We start from the raw sequence: 10120 nt of genomic DNA, 5'->3' as shown, positions 1-10120 counted from the left end.
ATATGTAAGGATAAACACTGGTCCCCATCTTTTAGGTCCTTTCATTGAAATAGTCAATAATTCAGAAAAGTAGAGATATAACCGACAGGGGCATGTGCTGAGAGGTGGTGCTGCACAGGAACAAGAGCAAAATAAAGAAAATTTTTGTGTTTAGCTTTGAGAAATTCAAATTAAAATGTACCATTACACTCAGAGGATCAATATGAAATCAAATATATGCTAATTTTGTATGAAGTACATGACTGGTGACTGTTCTGTCCTGAGCTTTTGTTTTTACAGCACCCACTTGACCACACCAACAGTTTCTCGCCACCAAAAGGGGGTACTTGCAAAGAATAGGGAGGAATATCATCAAAACTGGGAAAGGTAAGCCCCAAAAAAGGGGGTGATAACACCATAACTTTCACTTATGGTCAAATTCTCAAAATTTGACCCCCGGCTTGAAAAATTCTTCAAAACATTTAGAGACGGAGTGGAGTTTTAGATAAATATAATGTGCCAAACCACATGCGGATGGAGAGTTGGAATCGATACCATGGTGAAATAACACGCAGGAAAATATTGACCATGTTGATTATGTTTATTCAAGTGTGCAGAGATTGGCTAATCTGACCAGGAAATGTTATAAAATGAATTGTCGGAACAGTCAGCGTTAAAGTCACCTTTGACAGTCCAGAGCAAGGTTATTATTGTTAATAATTCGGTCTAAACTGCTGCAAGTGAATTGGAAACAAAATTTGAATGAATTTAGGACACTTCATACTTATAACACAAGTGATGGTAAGCCATAACTTGATTAGGTAAAGCTATTAAGATAATTGTGAGCTGCCTTGACACAAAGAAAGTGGAGTCCTTCACCCTGAAAGGATGGAATGATGCTCTGCCTCTGTAGTCAAGTTCAGACATAGGCCTTAAGCAATCATGAGCCACTAATAAGCATGACAGAATTAATAAGCTTAAATAAAGCACATTGGGTGAGCGACCCTGACAAAAGAAAATCTATGAGCACGCAATGAAGTGGATTTGTTAGAGCCCGTTTAACATCTGTCTTTCAGAAAGATAAATAAATAAATTGATTTGCATTAACAGACACACATTAAAAAAATAAATAAAAAATCCCATTTGACACTGATCAATCCCTGTTCAAATAGAATACATGTAAACGAAATATCGAAAACTAGAAGTGAAAAGAAAAAAAACATTTTCATTAACAGAAATAAAAATAAGAACAAAAAAGGAAAACTAACTAAAACTGTAATGAGCGTTCACAAAACTAACTAAAATTAACTGAAGTTATAGCAAAGTGTGTTTAGTTTTCATTGAGGTGTGCGTGTCCTACCATAGTCAAGGGTGAAAATGAAGTTTAGTTTCCAGATTTTTTTCTTGCTGTGTCTCATTATGCCAGCAGGTGGCAGCACGTTAGGCGAGTCGTCTGTGTTGCTGCTCCGTCCACGCGCAGAATCATGTCAGGAAAAGTCAGGAGAAAGTGCCAGAGTCCAATTTGGGATTACTTTAAATATGACTGTTTTGGATAAAGCAAGTGTCTTGTAGTGAAAAGAGACAAATTATGAGGGACACTTCTAAGGGGAAAAATCCCACTTTACAAACCTTAAAGTGCACTTGAGAAGCTCACACAAGAAGGCTGACCTGGCTTACCTTGAAAAGGTAAGGGGAAGCACACTCCCCCTCCTCAGAGAGCTCCCCCCACTCAACCCTCATCCCCAGAAAACAGAAGCTAACCCCATGCAAGGCAGCGTGATGCATCCCGAGACAACAGGACGGGGACATCTACATAACTGTGTGAGTCAATTGCCTTCAAAAAGTTTATCAATTCACTTGAACCAAAATTACGAACACCGGCGCTGCAAGAGTTTATAGTTTCAATACCCAAGGATAAGCAGAAGAGCATGACTGATATGATGAAACTGGGATTTTGTTACACTTAATTATTGCAAACACAACTAAAACTATAACTGAAACTGATCAAAACTAAACTGAAACTAAGGATTTTCAAAAAATAAAAACTAGACTGAACTAGCAAACAATTGGTAAAAACTAATTACAACTGATATAAAATTGAAAATCTGAAGTCGAAACTAAATCATAGTCAAAACTAATGAAAATTGCAAATCTATTAGAACCCTGATCCAGACTAAGATGGCATTGGACATCTTCAGGGCGGAAAAGGGTTGGTGTGACCAAGGTGTGGGTTGGCTTGGTGTATGTATATTTCGAGATGATATGGCTCTGGATGGACCAGTTACCAGGGCATGGAAGGAGGACTGACTTATTAAATGAGGAGAAGGAATTTTCTGGGATTGAAGATCCTCTGGGTGAGTGGTTGACTAAAAACATGCATAAAATAAAAGCTATTTTTCGTTATTGCTTGGTTATAGATTGATAATTGGCCACATTTACAGCTGTATTGACTTGTTGTGGACATAGTCTACTTCATGTTTAAGCACTCTAATTAACAGATTGAAAATAGAGACATTGAAGGAAGAGTATGCAGCGCCACCCTGTCAGATGCCAGTGACGATGGGGCTCAGTGATGAATCAGGTGAGCTGGATTCATGGCTGAAGCAAAACAAAGTTTCCCCTGCTGTGGTCAGTGAGGGAAAAACAGGGGGACATAAAATTAAAAGAGGCATGGATAAACGTTTATTTGTGAAGTTTGTAAACGGGATAAAAGGGGGTGTTTTACTGTTATTTTAGCATCAGCATTATTATTGCATCAGTATCATATAACAAGCATTGCATTAATGAGTTATTGAAGCTTTTGACATTATATTAACATTTGTGTTCCGGTGATTGTCATAACCTCAGGTTAATCTTCTATTTACAGGTGTCAGGATAATCGTATGATCTTTCATTGCAGGTGTAACCATGATCATTTTTATACATATTGCAGTTTGTTGCTCATTATAGAGTTGTGCTCGAGTTAATAAGGGTTAAAAGCTACAGTCAGCGCGATGTCTGGCTGATCTATGGACTGGAGTGACTTTGAGCATAGAAGGCCGCACGCGCTTACACAACACAAATATCATGCTTTTCTTGGCTCCGGGCGGAGCCTACTGGAGCTACGACACTGGATAGGAGAAAGTCTGATACTTTCTGAGAGATGAGGTCACTGACCTTTTCTTTTAATTTTCTAGCTCCGTTGATTTGACACATTGGAATGTGTCAAAAAAGGGGGGGAAGTTGGGTTTTAACATCAAACAAGGGTTATATGAACATTTTTATGACTACATTTGTTTTAATAACTTAGGTATGGTAAAGCTTGGGCTAATAGTGACCCAAAAGGTTTCCGGACCTTTTTTAGAGAACCAGTGAGAAGCATAAATCATTTTTCCATGTTTAAGCATTAATCATTGAAATGAATTGAATAGTGTTTAGAAGATAAAATGCCTGTGTTCACGAGAAGCTGAGCACCACACTGGAGAGGAAACCGTGGGACAGTAGGCGGAAGGAAACACATGAGTGGTTTTAATAATTTCTTACACACCTTGCAAATGTGCTTATAATGAGTTGGCACTTGGTCTTTTGAAGGTCATAAGCTTCGTCCGGCGTGATGGTCCGGACTGATATATTGCAGGTATTGACTTTGAGTGCAGAGGGCTAAATGCAAACACGCTTACACACACATAGGATATGATTAGAATAAGTCCCTGGGACATTCTGAATATTCTAAACCAATTCTGAATCACCAGAAGGTCAGTAGATAACAACAGTAGATTATTAGGGCTAGGCAGAGAGGTGTTTTGGTTTTCTGTCTCTTACAGAGAAAGGAACAGACACCAGACGAGGTCACAGATATACGAGGATCCTTCGCAGCAGAGGCAGACACAGTGACTGCCGAGACACCAACTGGGTCCAAGTGTCATGGCGTTTGGGCTCTGATAAGTCACCTCAAAAGGATGGATCCCATAAACACAGCAATAACCATGAATGGGTTGGCGGAGATCCAGGAACACCAGACCAACGAGGTTCGAGAGGCTCTTGGGCAAAAGGGGGACACGTTCCTGTTCCTTTTTCTGGGGAATACACGGGATACACAGGACCCGAGGATACAGATTGTTGTTTGACATCGGGGCAGAATAATCCCCTGATCTGTGCAACGACTGAAGGGTTGTCTAACCCCTGAGGTTAAAGAAAGAAGAGCAGTGGATCACCCAACTGGAAGACACTGGTGGCTGCAGCAATAAAATAAAGGCTAAAAGCTCCTCGGACAGAGGTTCTAGTCTGAGTACGTCTGAAGGGTATAAGGTAGCACCAAAATAAAGCTGTGGGAGAACTGGGGAGTGTCATCTGTACCTGCTACTGTTGGAATAATAGTTCTTCTTGCACCTGGACTGCGCAAACACAGAGGTCATCTCACATATGGTTCGCCCAACAGGGGGACAAAGGGCCTCAGGGGTAAGAAGAAATGAACCCGGCCGCATTGGACTACAGGGTGTAGGTGAGCTCTTTATTCTAAAGAGCACAAAAGGGGGAGTGTCAGATTATAATATTATTTTATGCCATGTTAGACCCTTAATTAAAGATGGTGAATTATTATGTAGTTTTAGTTTGCATTATTCTCCTGAATTAGAAGAAGGGGATAACTATTGCATTTGTTAAGCTGAGTTGCATTACATTAGACTGCTGGTTTATTGTGAATGAATGATATTGTTTTATGATGCATTATACTGCTGAGTTATGAGAAATACTGTTTGCAGAAAGTCATCGCCTTATTTGTCTGATTAGAAGAGAACAGAACATACTGGAGTTTTCTGCCCCATCTCAGCAGGAGCAGATAAACAGGGAGCCAAGGTCGTAGCTTAGGCACTGTGTGAGAGAAAGAATGTGAATGTTTAGGCTTTTATGATTAGGTGGGGGCCACTAGAGGCTATAAGAGTTTGATCAATGCTCCACCATTTTGAGATCTGATGCTGTCTGCGTACGGTGTCCATCTCCCACGCGTGTGATCATTAAAATCATCGTTTGACTCAACCCGGCCGGACCAGTGTTGTTATTGTGGTTTTTCCTCTTGTATCCATCCCCAATATTTGAATCCGTAACACTCTCCTGTTACACTTTATGGACACCTGAGCTTCACCATGAGGGCCTGTCTTTATTCACTGAAATGCACTTTTATAATGAATTCACAGTAATCACTGACACCTTCAGAGCATTACATTCATTAAAGACGTCTTCTACACCTACTCTTCCAGACGACCGACACATACTTCAACCACTGCAGGTTAACCAGCCACTCATCAGTAAAGCAAAAACTAAATGTAAATGTCCTCATGTGGAAAAGACTGAAACACAACTCCCATATATCACTAATGTAACAGATCCATTTAGGGAGAGTGAGAACACTAGGCTGGATGTGTTTTAATGCAGGAACATTCATCATGTCTTGAGTTCAACAAATCATTTACATTTAATATGTGAGCTGGATGGTTACACGATACAATATGATTGTCAACAATAACTGCAATGAACGCTGGTTTGAGGGCGGAGTCAAGGAGGCCATTTACGTGAAAAGGGAAAGACCCTCTCTGAATCGAGGAGGGGGCCTAAGGGTACATCTGTCACCATCTTACAATGCTGTGATTGCAGCTGTTCTCCAACTCTCTGTGAATGGTACTCAAGACCATTGATCAGTGGTTGTTGATCAATGGTCATGAGAATTTGCATAATCATGATTAAGGAACTGACCTCCCAGCCCATTGTTCCTTCAGTCGGCTGGTTTCTCTGACTGAAAACGCTACGTCCAGAAGAACAGAATCAACTTTTGGAGATTTACTTCCCTGGATGATTGAGCACGCATCAAGACCTTTTAATCAGGCCAACAAATATCTTGTACTCAATTTTAGCAGCAGCCATTGTGACACTGATGATAAAACTTGTGTAAAAGTGCGAACCTTTAAAAAGTAATGATAAAAAAGCATTTTTGTAGCTGAATGTTACTGGATAGCTGTTTCATCTGTAACACATCAAAATAACCTGCTAAGGTTTAATAGGCTATAAGGAACACACTCACTTCCTGAGCCCTGGGCAATAAGAGACGTTTTGTGTTTTATAGCTTATTGATATGTTTGATCCTTTCTGACCTGCGTTAATGGAGCCATTAGAGCACCATGTCCGCTACAATAGTTCTGTAGTTTGATGCTTGAGTCGTTGCAGACTTGTTGAAACTCCCTCACCCGTCAAAGCAGCGTCTTTGTTATTCGAGTCCAGCAGATGGCAGTGTTTCACTGTCTGACGGCTGTCTGAAGCTTCAGCTGGATTATCCGTTTGCTATGTTTGCCATGTTACAGTGGGGAGGAAAAACTCCCTTTTAACAGGAATATCTAGACATGAGTGATTACTGCAGTGGGGCACTATCTGTGCTATCTATAAGAAATGTTAGGAACAATAAAACTCTGAGGATCAGGGCTCCATTTCACTCCAGTGTTCAGTGGCATTTTAAGAGAGTGAATACCGACGCTAAATGTCTTTGTAAAGCAAAAGCACTTTGTTAGCCTTTACAGAGCAAAGCTATGGATCAATGTGCAGTGAAGAAAAATCGAGGTGGCCAGTCTGTCCTTTCCTAACCAATCACAGAGCTCCTTACATTGTTGCGCTGGAGAATAACTAAATATAATATAAATATAATATAAAGATGATATTGAAAATAATCTTTTGTAGAGTCACTACTTAGTGGGCAGAGGACAGTTATCACTTTGCTGGATGCTTTAAAGTCGCATGTTCTGTATTTGCTGTATGCAGATTAACAGGATATTAACAGATTAACAGCTTTCATTAGACTTCATATGATAATCAACAGTGAAGTGTTTCTCTTTCAGTGTTTATTCTTGCTCATTGAATGATCTCTGTTCAGATAATATGCTGCACTCATCTCATGTTTCTTTAAATACGGCATCACTTGTCCAGCTGTCAAACTCTGAAAGAGTTACAGTTTCACCACTGAGCACTTTGATCGGTTATTCTTTTATTTAAAAGCATTTATTTGAGCTGCATTATCATCAATACGACAAAAACAGTGACTTCAACAAAAATGTATCTAAAAATATTTAGGGGGAAATGTTCCTACACCCCTCATGTAAATGTTACACCTCCAAAAGGGAGAAATAATCAGAATAAGGCGTAATCATTGTCTTGATAATAATGACCATGAAAATGAAACTAGGCCTACCTTTAGTTCAGCACACTCAGTGTTACATAAAGACATGCGAACATCCCATCATCCATTCTGGAGCCTACTTTTTAAAAGAGCGAGCTGTTTATTCTGGCTGAGTAGCAAACAGAACCAACCATGAAAACCTAAACTGGGAAAACACTCGGAAACCTTGAACACTGGGAATATGGAGACACAGGGGGTAGGTGAACAGACACTCTGACAAAGGACAGAGGAAAACAGACAATATATACACTGAGGGGTGATCAGGGAAGGGGACAAACATGGGAACACAGACTAGGATTATCAAAATAAGACAAGAAGTAGCACGAACACAGAGACTGAAATAAGGACACATAAGCTTGACACTAGGATGGAAATAAACAAACATGCGACCACACGACGGACTGGGGAGACAAGGACAACAGACAAAGAGAGGGACACTGGAAACAGGTAAAGGAGACAAAACCCAGAGACAGCACTAAGACACAAAGAGAGGGAGAGAGAAGATGGGCTGGGGACACTAAGGGGACGCTGAAGACAGAACACAGAGACGAAGGCTATGACAGACGTTACGTGACAACAAGACTGACATCCACAGGAGACACAGAAAAAACAATAATCAGAAAATTCACGAATGCAGGAAAAGTAAACTAGGAAACTTCAGTTACTATAAGAACACAACAATAATGATTAAGCAACATTCAAAAGTCCATCAACACAAAACTCTGGGACAAAGACCCAGAACCATGACACACAGACACTGACAGTGTTCTTGTTAATGCTCATCCTCCTCTGGATCTTATTTAGTTAGCTAAAGTGGACTGCAGTCCTTCATTTATTGATATTATTAATAGTTTACCCGTATTAGACTCTTTCAGTCCACCTGAATAATGATAATAATAATAATGGATTGGATTTATATAGCGCTTTTCAAGGCACCCAAAGCGCTTTACAATGCCATTATTCATTCACTCTCACATTCACACACTGGTGGAGGCAAGCTACGGTTGTAGCCACAGCTGCCCTGGGGCAGACTGACAGAAGCCAGGCTGCCATATTGCGCCATCGGCCCTTCTGGCCAAACATAACAACATGTTACAAACCGTCCAATTTCACAGTTGCTCATTTCCGGTCTGCCCGGCTTTCGGAGGACCCAGCCCACTTAGACCACGAAGGCCGGGTCCTCAGGTGGACGCAAGCTGTGTCCCAAAACGTCGGCTGCATCCTTCGGAGGACCCGGCCTTCGCGGTCTACGTGGGCCGGGTCCTTCGAAGACCGAGAAGGCCGGAAGTGCGAGGTTGTGAAATGGGACGGTCTAGCCTTCAGATTTGCGTCACCGCTGTCTTGGTGGAGTTTAATAAACGCAGCCGTCTGCTCCTTGCTATCTAAAATATAACAGGACACGGGCGTAAATTCTCAACCGTCTCACACTTCTGTTTGATCAGTTTTCTGTTTAACGTTTAGTCAGCTGTGTGAAAATCCCGGAGGAACCCACTCGATGGATTAATAGAGTTTTATTTAATCTAATAATCTAATAACTTTGATCTCAGCCAAACCGATTTACTCCGGAACAAATAAAACACAGAAAAAAGGCAAACACTTACATTTTAAGTTGACAGGGGATTTCTTTAAATCACCCCGTAGTTCTTCAGCTAAGACACCTGAGTTAGAAAACACAAACACTGCAGTTGTCTTTACTCGCGAGGGCAGTCATGGACGCAAGACCTGCATCTCATCACTGTCTGCGTGCTTTATTTATACTTTTCTGTGTGTGTGTGTGTGTGTGTGTGTGTGTGTGTGTGTACAAAAATAACAACGTCACTCAGAGCAACGGGTTTTTCCCATTTCTACATCTGTATGTTCTCGGAAAAGAGCTGAGGTTTCTCTTCTCTACATCTGACTGTTCTCTGAAGACAGGAAGCGGTTAGTAGCTGAATAAGTTCATCACAAAAGTTATTAGGTGAAAAGTCACGTAGACATGTAGATTGCTTAGTGATCAATAAAAAGCACATTTCATGGAGCTGATCACATTATATAAAAACAATTTTCCTTTGACATTCCCTCCTGTTGATCAAACAATGAAATGTACAAGTCATCAGTAAGTAACTACTTGTCTTTCCCATTTTCAGTTATTACATAATTGGTTGCACTTCATCTTCATTTAACAAATAGGAAAAGAAGTCTTCATGATCTTCATCGGTTTGTGGTACATCTGCGTATGCTGTGAGTGACTTATATATCATGTTTAACCTGAGTAGCGAAAGAGCGGGGGTCTGAAAACGATGAAGCCGGGAGTCCGCTGCTCACGCCGGCTGGAGTGACCATTGAACCCCTCCCCCGGCCTGCTATCGGGCTGGTGGGTAACAGACGTCTCCGAAAACGTCGGCACACTTTTGCAAATATGCGATGTCTTGATACACCAAGCAGATATTTGTAATTTACACAGCTACTTTCTCGCCTGAAAATATGTTAAAAGTTTATTTTGCGACCCAGAAAGATTAATAAGACTAATTTTAAAACTTAGTAGCGGCCGCCATTGTTGGCAGCTGAAATTTGGCTGGGCCACGCTATGAATTCTGGGATACGGTGGGCCACGAAGGACACACCTGACCCATCCTTCAAATTCGGGGAAATGAAGGACGCATTTGTCGGCCGCATTTGAAGGAGTCGACGAATTGGAACAGCCTTCGTCGCCTGGCTGTGACGTAATCGGCCTTCAAATGCGGCCTCCGGAGGATGCAGCCGACGTTTTGGGACACAGCGGCAGACTCTGAATTTGGACACCCCTGGCCTGTTTCCGGCCGGACAATAATAACAGTGACATTTAACTTATTTTATCCGATAAATAAACACTGTAAGATTCAAGTTTTTTGTATATATATGTATATGTATACCACCCCTCCCCAACAGCCCTTTTGAATGTCTCCCTAATTCTGAGGTCTCAAGGCT

The sequence above is a fragment of the Perissodus microlepis genome, chromosome 23 (genome assembly GCF_051167445.1).
Source record: "Perissodus microlepis isolate ML-2025 ecotype Zambia chromosome 23, ASM5116744v1, whole genome shotgun sequence".
Classification (NCBI taxonomy): Eukaryota; Metazoa; Chordata; class Actinopteri; order Cichliformes; family Cichlidae; genus Perissodus; species Perissodus microlepis.
This window is presented reverse-complemented; position numbering follows the sequence as displayed.